Source organism: Magnolia sinica, chromosome 10 (genome assembly GCF_029962835.1).
Source record: "Magnolia sinica isolate HGM2019 chromosome 10, MsV1, whole genome shotgun sequence".
NCBI classification, from domain to species: Eukaryota; Viridiplantae; Streptophyta; class Magnoliopsida; order Magnoliales; family Magnoliaceae; genus Magnolia; species Magnolia sinica.
In genome coordinates, this window is record NC_080582.1 from 36432749 (window position 1) to 36444852 (window position 12104).

Here is a 12104-nt window from a genome sequence, read left to right on the forward strand (position 1 = left end):
AACAATGAACCTTACTTGGACTCATTAAATTGTGACTATGTGCTTCCACAAATGTCTTAACTTCCCATCTATCTGATCCATTCTTGTGAACTACAATCTTTGCCTTGCAATCACATCTTGTCATGGCTCTTGGTCTCTTTTTATGATCTGTTGCTTCTATATGCTTGCGATGTCGATACCCTTCCTTAGAACATATAAAACTTCGCATAATTGTTTCACCTTTTTTCATACTATTCCACGTTGAACCTTTTCATATACTAAATCCACACCATCTAGCATATTCATTGTAGAAATCATATGCAACATTTTCAGAAATGAACACCATACCAACTATTGGTTTCACTTCCTTGAGTGCTTCTGGAATGAAATCATATGGATGTGAGATTATTTCTTCATTATGATTTGTCTGGTGTTCATTATGATTTGTCTGGCGTCCATTATGATTCTCTACACCTGCATTAAGTTGTGACTCCATTTCCCCAACTACAAGTTCAAAGTAAACATAAATTCAGTTAATCAAAAGCTACGAAATAAATGTGAGGGCACAAAAATTACTATTTATAAATGAAGAAGAAAAAATATATTAAAAAAAAAAAAAACAATAACAACCCTTAGCTTAATCCAGTGAATCATATTGGCATATTCCACAAAAGTATTAAATTACTCTCTTCTATATAATTTTAGGAATTGAAATCAATGAGCATGCAAAAAAAAATTATTTAATTGTAGAAACATAATGATGAAGTAACCCTTGAATCAGCCCAATTAATCACTAATCAGGAGAAAGCAATAACTATTCTGTTTTCAAAACATAAGACTAGTGGAAACATGAGAGAGAGAGAGAGAGAGAGAGAGAGAGAGAGAGAGAGAGAGAACATATAAAACTTCCTTAGAACATATAAAACTTCCTTAGGCATGTGGCTCTTGGCCTCTTTTTATGATCTTTTTTTAAAAAAAAAGCTCAAGCAGGCAACCCAAATGCTAGGTTGTCACATGTTGGGCTAAACTTCATTCATACCTCAAGCAGCCAACCCAAATGCCAGGTTGCCACATGTGGGGCTAGAAAACCTCTATCTTAACAATTTGGCTGTATGAGCCAAATTGTCATTGGGAGCATAATACACCTGTTGTTTGGGCAGCATGGAAAACAGAACCTGCATTAAATGGGCATTTGCTCTTCTTCTTTCTTTTCATTTTTTTAATTCTTCCACCCAGAATCACAAGTCAGATGAGAACTGTTTTGTAGCACATCTCATCACCCTTGGGAACTATGGTCACCCAAATAGATTCCACATGCCTCTCATTCAAGCAGTTAAAAAAAAAAAAAAAAAAAAACAGAGAGAGAGAGAGAGAAGATAGTGGAGTCATTTGATCCTATGGCAGAATATGACAGTTGATATGCAGATGCTCAAATTGTACATGTGACATACATTAACTCAAATTAAACTGACTAAATTATCGAACCCACTGTCCCGTAGTCAGTCCCAAATTCAGGTTGGTTGAATAACCTAACCTCTGATTCGTGGCCACTTGTTAGTTTAAACATCCAATAATTGTGTGATCATCAAATAACCAGAATAAGATTTTGAGCCTTCAATTTCGAGATTTGAGGGCAAGTGGCCTGATTTAGGAAAATTTTGGAAAATTTCAAATTTTCCAAAATTTCTACCAAATTACTTGCAATCGTACTCTCCAAACATGAATTGAAACATGGATGAGGCCTGATCTATTGATTTATGATGTTTTTGTGAAATTTCAGGAAAAAATTTATATATATACATTCTTCAGCATTGCAAATTCTTCATGATTGCAAATTGATGGTTATGAGAAAACATGCAGCCACTCCACATTCAGAAAAAAAAAAAAACCTGCATACAAATTATTCTTGTTGATGTTAATGGAACTTGGAACCCCGGCCCATGGCTGTGGAGACTTCCGTTTGTCACAAAAGCTTGACCGCATTATTGCAGAATCACCAAAACATGTGTATTTTCATTGTCCAAACACTAGAAATATATCAAACACATGATCCAGAGCATCTCAATCTGAAAAAAAAAAAAAAAAAAAACCAAAATACAGGGGCCTTACCTGTAAGGCTCAATCCGAGGCTGCACAGCGTGGTGGTAGGGGTCTTACCTGTAATCTGAGGCTGCACGGCGTGGTGGTAGGGAATGAGGGAGAGAGAGGTGGAGGCGGTCGCGGCTGGCGGTACCGATTGAGGGAGAGGAGGGAGAGAGAGGTGGAGGCGGTCGCGGCTGGCGGTACCGATTGAGGGAGAGGAGGGAGAGAGAGGTGGAGGCGGGCGCGGCTTGTGGTACCGATTGAGGGAGAGAGAGAGAGAGAGAGAGAGAGAGAGAGAGAGAGAGAGAGAGAGAGAGAGAGAGAGGTGGAGGCGAACGTTGCTGGTGGTGGAGAGAGAGGGCTGCAGGTGAAGGTCGCTCGTGGCAGGGATTGAGGGAGAGAAAGGGCTGGTATGGTGGGCTTCGAAGAGAATGTTGCTGGGCTAGGGATTCAATGTAACCGGGACGACCGGTCTCTCACGGGGAAATTCCGCCTTGACGCCCACCGTTGATTTCAAACTTTTCCATCCGACGGCTAGTAAGTTGACAGCGCTCGACCTTACGGAGTGCTATGGTAAGGTCGAGCGTGTAGTACCTTTTCCCTATATATATATATATATATATATATATATATATATATATATATATATATATATATATATATATATATATATATATGGAAAAGGTTCTACGTGGTCGAGCTCATGGGAACTTCCCGTGAGGTCGAGCTGTGTGGGCCCACCGTGATGTTGTCAAACATCTACCCCATCAGTCAGATGAACCATTCCATGGTGGGCCTAAGGCTTAAAAATCAAGTCAATCCGTGGCTTTTGTGGGCCACACCACATGCAAAAGGAGGGGTTACCCTCCATTAAAACATTTATAATCATTTGTTGGGCTCAACGAGATGTGGTTCAGAGATCCAGCCCATCCATTATGTGTGTCCCACTTGGAGGAGGGGTCAAACCAAGTTTCAGATGCATCCAAATTTGGGTGGGCCCACCAAGTGCTTTTATATGTTTTAGGAATGTCTTCACATGATTTTAGATGTTATGGCCCACCTGAGCTCCGTATGCAGCTGATTTCTGGGATATCCCATAATTTAAAGGCGACCCATCAAATGCACGGTGTTGATGTTCGACATACATCACGGTGGGGCACACACCGCTCGACCTCATGGGAAGTTCCGATGAGCTCGACCGCGTAGAACCCAATGTGAAACTGGACGCAGATTGCCTACTGACGCGCTGCCAGTAGCGAGTTGGCTACTGGACATTGCTCTGTGGGCCCACCATGATATATGTGTTTTATCCAGGCCATTCATCTATTTTTAAAGATCATTCTACGCTATGATCCCAAATATGATACATCAAAATCTCAAGTGGAACACACCATAAGAAAATAGTGGTAATTGAACGCCTACCATTAAAAACTTTTTTTTTTTTTAGCTTGTTAGTACGCCCACCATTAAAAACTTTCTAAGACCTGGATGGATGAAGGGAAAACACAAAATATCAGCTCCATCCAAAAATTTTGTGGCCTCCAAGAATTTTTTAACGGTGGACATTCAGTTACCACTGTTTCCTGTGGTGTGGTTCCCATGCGATTTGGATTGCCTTATTTTTGGATTCATTCCCTTAATTGATTTGGAAAAATGGATGGACGGCATGGATGAAACAAATACATCGTGTTGAGGTCCCCAAAGCACTGTCCAGTAGCTGCTGGGTATGCCCACCGAAATGTGGGTGAGGATTTTTTTTTTTTTTTTTTTTCACCTCGTTGCGGTGAGTTGCACCTGATTAACAGGTTTGATGAAAGATAGACGCCATGGTGGCCTCGCAAACAAACCTATGGTTTGGCATCCCTTCCCCATTGTTCCAAAGGGTGTAGTACACCTGGTTGATAACACTGCTGGCTTTTTGCCGGAGTAATGCTAGAATAGTGGCTGGAACCTGATGGACGGAGTGGATTTTACATATAAAGCATGGTAGGTCCCACAGGCTTGAGTGTTTCACGCTATGCGTAAAACACTTGGCAGAGGATGGGCATGCATTTTCTAGTGAGGGCTACGCTCCTTATTTTAGTTCACCATTTTATTACTGGTAATCAATCATCCTCACACGTAGCACTCATTTACACCTATCCCGACCATCCAATTTGTGGGTCGAATTGTGCTGGAGCATTTCCATAGAATTATGCTGATCAAGCCATCCGAACCATCCAATTAATGGCCATCAATTGGGTCGCTAAAAGTTAAATAGTGAGTGGTCCAAAGTCAGCTGAAAGAATCAGATGGTGTGTATCATCTTCTCAGTGCAATTTTTCCTATGCTCCATCCACAGTTGGGTCTGTGATTTAGACGGTTTGGATTTCCTTGCAAATATGCCATATGTGCATTTGAACAGTCACCGCCAGCATAGTCTAGACCACGGTAAAGAAAAATGAAACATCCGAATCGTGGAGCCTATTTTGGTGGGTGAAATCAAGCCCGAGATCAAACCGATTGGATACAATCTTACCCATCCAAACGGTGGTGGTGACCAAATGTACGGTCAAATGTAGAAGAAAAATGTTTTTAGACACTCTGGAGGAGTGGTGCAAACCATATTCATGCACACGTCCTTTTTTTTTTTTTTGTTAGCTTCTTAGTACACCCCACTGTCAGTTGACACTTCACTGTTAGCCACCCCCACTAGAGATCGATACCAAGACCTCAAGTGTTGAAACGAGGTATCTTTCACTCAGTCTACCACTTGAGCTATGGATCAGGGTGTGCACACGTCCATTTGATGGCCCATGATCAAAAGCATGGACAGGTAACAATGTCCATGCTGATCAAAGTGAGATTTCAAAGTCTGTCTCGGGTGCAATAACAATATCACGCATGCACGTATAGGTGGGTGAAAGAGGGGTTCAAATGTTGGGAGGCCAGAAACAGAGAATAGCGATTGCAAGGGCAGTGCTGAAGTGACGCAGGGAAGGACGTGAGGTCACGCACCGTCTTCCTTGAGAGGATAACTATTCCGAATCCACGAAATTTCTCTAAACTCCTCACAGAGACTTCTCGAATCCATGAGGAAAGAAAGCGAGAAAATAGAAATAAATTTTAATAAATTCGAAATTGATTGATGAATGAATAAAAACAAGTTCACAACCCTTTAAATAGGGGTGCCAAGCAATGAGAAAGAAATCAGAATCAAACTACAACTAAAACTCCTAGAATTCGTGACGTACTATAAATAGTAAACTTACTATTTGTAGACGGTCATGATGTCTACTAGTGCGCAAGGTTTTCAGCCAACAATAGTAAGTGTCCTAAGCTCTTTTCACATTGGACGCAACTCTTAAAGCCCAACGGATGAAGAGTTATAATCAAACTAAAACTTACTATTTATAGTAAAAATGAAATTAAAATAAACGACCGTTGATCTGCCGGTATTTCGCAAATCCGGCTTAGGTAACCCGTCATAGTGGGGTTAGTTGGCTAAAGTAGCTCGTTCTACCTCAAAATCATATATTTTACGTCTGATAACTCATTCCAGATTGCGAGATACGCCCAATTTAAGGTTCGATGGTCTGGATCACTTCTATCGTCAACCGGGCCTTTTCTTATCTATCTTAGCCATGTAACTGTCCGCAACCCGCTCTACATCAGTCTCCTCCACTTCAAAAGAACTCGTCCTCGAGTTCTCGTCTTACTTTAGTTCATGATACTCAGTCAGGTCCGCGACGTTGAAAGTCCGTGAGATCGCCATGTCATCTGAAAGATCAACAAAATAAACGTTGTCATTGATCTTTCGGATGATTGGTACCGGTCCAATCTTTTTATTCTTCAACTTATTGTACGTTCCGGTCGAAGATCTTTCTTTGCGCAGTGGACCATTACTTGGTTGCCCACCTCGAACACTTTTTGTTGCCGATGTTTGTCCACTTGCTCCTTATACTTTTTGTTCGAGGCATGTAGCTTGGTCTATACCTCCGCATGAATGTCAATGATCCTGTTTGTCATATGTTCTATTGTAATGCTCATGCCAAAGAGCTTGGGCAGAGGGACCAAGTCTAGTGTGTGGCAAGGTACTCGTCCGTAAATAACCTGAAATGGAGCCTGTCGAGCGGTTCACCATGTTGTTGAATGCAAACTCCGCTTTAGATAAGGCTAAATCTCACAGCTTCAGTTTTTCTCCTAAAATACATCGAAAGAGGTTTTCCAACGTGCAATTCACAACCTCGGTTTGCTTGTCAGTTTATGGATGGTAGGCGCTGCTGAACGGAAGTCGTATATCGAATCGAGTCCACAAAGTCCGCCAAAAGTGGCTTATGAACTTCATGTTACGGTCAGAAGTAATAGTCTTGGAAACCCCATGTAGCCGCACAACTTCTCTGAAGAATAGATTCTCCATGTGTGTTGCATCGAGAGTCTTCTTGCATAGAATAAAGTGTGTCATCTTAGAGAACGATCTACTACCACGAACACCGAATCCATGCTGCATTGAGTTCATGGGAGATCAAGCATGAAGTCTATATATAAATCCTCCCAAGAGTTGTCAGGCACGGGTAACGGGGTGTAGAGGCCCGTATTATTAGATTACCCCTTGGAGGTCCGACAAATATAATAACGTTGGACTGCCTTTCCCACATCACATACCAATTGCGGCCAGTAATACCGCTCTTCCACAAGAGCTCGCATCTTGTCTCGCTCAAGGTGTCCACTAAGGCCACCTCCATGTAGCTCTTGAATTATCTATTCCCTTAATGAACTTTTGGGGATGCACAGTCGATTCCCCTTGAAAAGGAACCCGTCTTTCATATGTAAATCGTCGGGGTGACCTTCTTGGCATCTAACTCATGCGTCCTTAAAGTCCTCGTCGTCGGCATATATGTCCTTAAGGCGCTTGAACCGGACAACCTCATTGCTCATAGTGACTAACAAAGTTACATGGCGACTCAGCGCATCGGATACTTTGTTCTGTTGCCCATACTTTTGTTTTAGCATGAACGTGAATTCTTGTAAAAACGAGATCCATCTAGCATGCACACGGTTAATGTTAGCTTGACTATTAATGAATTTGAGAGCTTGATAGTCCGTGTAAAGTATGAATTCCCTTTGAATCAAATAATATCGCTAATGTCGCAGTGCCTGGACCACCGCGTATAACTCGATCTCATATGTAGACTACTTCTTGCGTGCATCGCTAAGTTTCTCATTGTAGAAGGCTACCGACCTACCTTCTTGAGACAAAACTCCCTCAATCCCAACATACAAGGCATCACATTCGACTTCAAACAATTTGTCGAAGTTGGGAAGTACAAGAACCGGGGTCATGGATAACCTGCGCTTAATTTCGGCAAAGCTCCTGTCGGCTTCGTTAGTCCACTGAAACTGCCCTTTCTTCATGTAATCTGTGATTGGTGATACAATAGTACTGAATTTTTTCACGAACCGACAATATAATGTTGTTAGTCCATAAAAACTTTATACTTCGTGAATATTTGTGGGAACCGGCCATTCTCTGATTGCCTTCACATTTTCCTCATCCACCCAAATACCCGTGGATGTTATGGCCAAACCCAGAAACAACAGGCTATCAGTCATGAAGTTGCACTTTTTAAAATTGAGATACAGTTTATTTTTAGTGAGCATTTGAAGGACCTTCTTGAGGTGTTCCATATGGGTGGTTTCATCTTAACTGTATATCAAAATATCATCGAAATAAACTACAACGAACCACCCAATGAAAGGTTTCAGAAGTTGGTTCATCAATCTCATAAATGTGCTAGGCACGTTCGAAAGACCGAAGGGCATAACCATCAATTCGTACAATCCTTCCTTGGTCTTAAAGGCCGTTTTTCACTCATCACTCGGACGTATTCAAATCTGATGGTAGCCGCTCCTTAAGTCCAATTTAGAGAATATTTTTGCGCCCCCCAACATATCCAACATATCGTCCAACCGTGGTATAGAAAACCTGTATTTTATGGTGATTTTGTTGATGGCTCGACTGTCGACACATAAGCGCCAACTCCCATCTTTCTTTGGAGTTAATAGAGCTGGTACAGCACATGGGCTCATGCTTTCTCGAATAATACCCTTACGGATCAGTTCCTCCACTTGCCCTTGCAGAATCTCTCACTTATTCGGACTCATCCGATAGTGAGGGCGATTGGGTAAACTGGATTCAGGGATAAAGTTGATATGGTGTTGGATATCCCGCATAAGGGGTAACCTATCGGGAAGGTCATCGGGCCAGATTTCTTTGAATTCATGTAATAAGGGCCTTAGTCTTTCAGGGATGATGGTAGGCTCGAGTTCTTCCCCTTTTACAATTAATGCGTAAGCATGTCCTGTTTCTTTGGATTCTTCCACGAAGTCCCTTATGGTTCAAAGAAAACGGCCCTCCACTTTAGAAGTTTCAAGTAGTCCCTCTGGATCCATAGGGGCCAATATGGTCTTCCGTTTGTCCTTGACGAAGATATATATGTTATCTCGCCCTTTATGAGTGGCATCACGGTCATATTGTCAGGGTCGACCGAGTAGTATGTGACATGTTTCCATGTCAACCACATTGCATACTACTTCATCCTTATAATGTTTACCAATTGAAAATGAGATGGTGCATCGTTCAGTTACCTTTGTTTCATTAACCTTCTTAATCCAGCCGATTTTATATGGGGAGGGATGACGCTCCGTTTTCAATTGTAATTTTTTCACCATGACCTTGGAGACAATGTTCTCGCTGCTCCCACTGTCAATGATCACGTCACAAACCTTTCAATTCATTATACACCCAATTTGGAAGATGTTATGCCATTGTGGATGCACTTCTTTTCTTGGCGCATATAATAGCCACCTCATGACAAGCGACTCGCCGCGATTTTGATGAACCCAACCTAACTCATCTGCCTCGTCCTTGGTGGTGTGCTCCTGTTCTTCAACATCTAGATCTTCATATGCATTATCAGCACTATCATCATTGATGGCAAGGTTCACTACTTTTCGTTGGGGACAAGTATTTGATAGGTGGCCCGGTTAGCCACAACGATAGCAATTGTCGGGCCTTGGGCGAGCATAGGAGTTTGGAATTCTACTTGGACTAGCAGCAGTCAATACGCCCCTTTGGGGTCTAGCTTGCCCGCTTTCCTGATCTCGGCTCTCAGATGTAGGAGGTTGAGTGCGTACTCCTACGGGCTCCTTCCCCTTGGGCTGTGGAGCTCCCTGGGGCGGATCTGCCACAGTGACCCTTGCGATAGGATAGGTACGTGTGTTAGGACATTCAAGTTGCGCTTCCGCCCGAGTAGCCAACTTGATCGCATTATTCATCGTCCAGACGAACTACATCTAAACTCGATCCTGGATCGTCATACACAATCCACCATTGAATCGGGCGACTTGCTATGATTCAGTCTCAACCAAATCGTTACGCACCGCCAGGCAGTAAAATTCTTTTACGTATTCTCTCACCGACTGACTACCCTGTCAACAATTTTGGTATTATTGGAATAATACCTAATCGTAGTCGCTAGGGAGGAATCAGCAACATAGTAGCTGCTTCATCTGCTGCCATGTGCGGATTGGTGGTTTCATCTGCCTGGTTCGTGCGAGTTGCAGTTGTTCCCACCAAGCTAAAGCTCCGCCTTTCAACTTGTAGGCCACAAGCTTGACTTTCTTTGCTTCAGGGATGTCCATATAATCGAAGAATTGCTCAACTTCAGAAAGCCAATTAAGGAAATTCTCAGTGTGTAGTTAGCCATTGGAGCTAGGAATATCAACTTGCATTTTGAATTCTTGATCCGTTCAATCTACTCGATCGCCGCTTTGTCTGGGGTATTGGAAGATTATGTAGTCGATCTCCTCCTCACTGGATCTCCCTTCCTCAGGAATGACCCTTGGATGCACTGCCGGTATTATCCTGCGATCAGGGCGATTATGAGTTTTAGCAATTGGCGGTTGAGGATTACCACCAAGAACACAGAGTTGCCCTAGGGTTTCTGCCAAGAGATCCGCTATGCGGTCGATGGAAGCCTGCAGCCCTTGCATGGCTTGCCAATTCTCTTGTTGCGCTGCTTCGAAAGCTGCCGCCATTAAAGGTAAATTTCCTGGAGCACCGCCCATGGGATTGTTGCTCGACTCGTCGTTAGAAGCCATTGATCCGAGGAAAAACCTCACTTTGATACCAAACTAACACAGGGAAGTACGTGAGGTCGAGCACCATCTTCCTCAAGAGGATAACTATTCCGAAGCCACAGAACTTCTCCGGACTCCTCACAGAGACTTCTCGAATCCATGAGGAAAGAAAGCAAGAAAATAAAAATAAATTCTAATAAATTCAAAATTGATTGATGAATGAATAAAAACAAGTTCACAACCCTTTAAATAGGGATACCAAGCAATGAGAAAGAAATCAGAATCAAACTACAACTAAAACTCCTAGAATCCGCGACTTACTATAAATAGTAAACTTACTATTTATAGATGGTCGTGATGTCTACTAGTGCGCAAGGTTTTCGGCCAAAAATAGTAAGTGTCCTATCTGGCTTTATCAAGCTGTTCTCCTAATTTTTCTAAGCTCTTTTCACGTTGGACGCAACTCCTAAAGCCCGACGGATGAAGAGTTATAATCAAACTAAAACTTAATATTTATAGTAAAAACGAAATTAAAATAGGGAAACGACCGTCGATCTGATGGTATTTCGTAAATCTGGTTTGGCTAACCGGCGTAGCGGGGTTGGTTGGCAAAAGTAGCTCGTTCTACCCCAAAATCATATATTTTATGTCTGATAACTCATTCTGGATTGCGAGATATGCCCAATTTAAGGTCGAGGGTTGCCGGAATTCGACCGAAAGGACTGCGGAAGCCAATGGAACGGTACGGACTAGGACACAGGTCTTACAGGCACCACGAATCCTTCTCCTAGACAAGGCCACCAGCGCACTAGACTCTGAGTTGGAGAGCATCGTTCAAGAAGCGCTAGACATGGCTATAATTGGGCGGATCACCATCGTGATTACACATCGCCGCTTCACCATCCATAATGCCGACCTAATCGTATTTGTCCAAGGTGGTGAGGTCATGGAAACCGGCTCCCATGATGCATTGATTCAAAAAGAAGACAGGCTACACAATTCACTCATTTGAATCCAGCAAATGGCAACAGCGACCCAACAAGAACGTGAAACCTCAATAGGCTGCAGTAACAGCAGCCCAAGGCTGTCAGCTGCAAGCAGATCCAGCTCAGCCAACTCATTTTCAGTAGCGGGAAATCAGCATCGAACATTTGGAGACGAAGAAGAAGAAGACAATGTGGATAAGAAGCAAGTGCCTGTAGTGCCGAGTGTTGGGTTTTTTCAAAATAAGAAGAAAAGAAAATTGGAAAAGAAGGGTTGTGGCTTTGGTGATTGTTGGTGTGAATGGTGATGCCTCTTAGTAAAGGGAGCATCTTTTGAATTTGAAATGGAGGGATGCCATTGTTGGAAAGACACCACCATTGATGAAAAGACACCATGGAAGAAGATATCTTTTCATGAAAAGGGCCTTAAGCATCTCTTATGATTCTATATAAACCCATCTTTGAGTCAATCCGAATTCACAATTTCCAACAATCTCTTCTCCATCTTCTTCTTCTTCACCATTTTCATTTTTGGAAGGTTTTTTGGAAAGATACAATTTTCAGGCACTAAATTGCAAATAGTTTTTCAGGCAGTAAATTACAAACAGTTTTCAGGGGGTAAATTGTAACAGCACAGAAGTCAAGGTTGTATGCTGTAAAAGTGTGTTCGGGGTACGGTTTTTTAGTTTTTCAGGCCGAAACCCACATTTCTCCTATCTTGGAGAAGAGGTTTATTATATCCTAGAGGCAGATTTGTTGTAACCCTCTTGCAAATTGGTTTAATCACCAGTAGGGTGCGAATATCGCCTTAAAGATAGCGACATCGTAACGCGCCTTAATCCTATCTTTAAGTGATTCATTTTCTATTTTTTCGCCTTCAACATTAACAATTTTAAGGCGATAATATGGCCTCTTCTATGGGTCATCCTGACTTTGTTC

At 42.4% G+C, this 12104-nt stretch overlaps 1 pseudogene; it reads left to right on the plus strand.

The window, feature by feature from the left end:
• LOC131217487 (ABC transporter B family member 15-like) overlaps positions 1–12104 on the plus strand; it is a 55406-nt pseudogene that overhangs the window by 27300 nt on the left and 16002 nt on the right.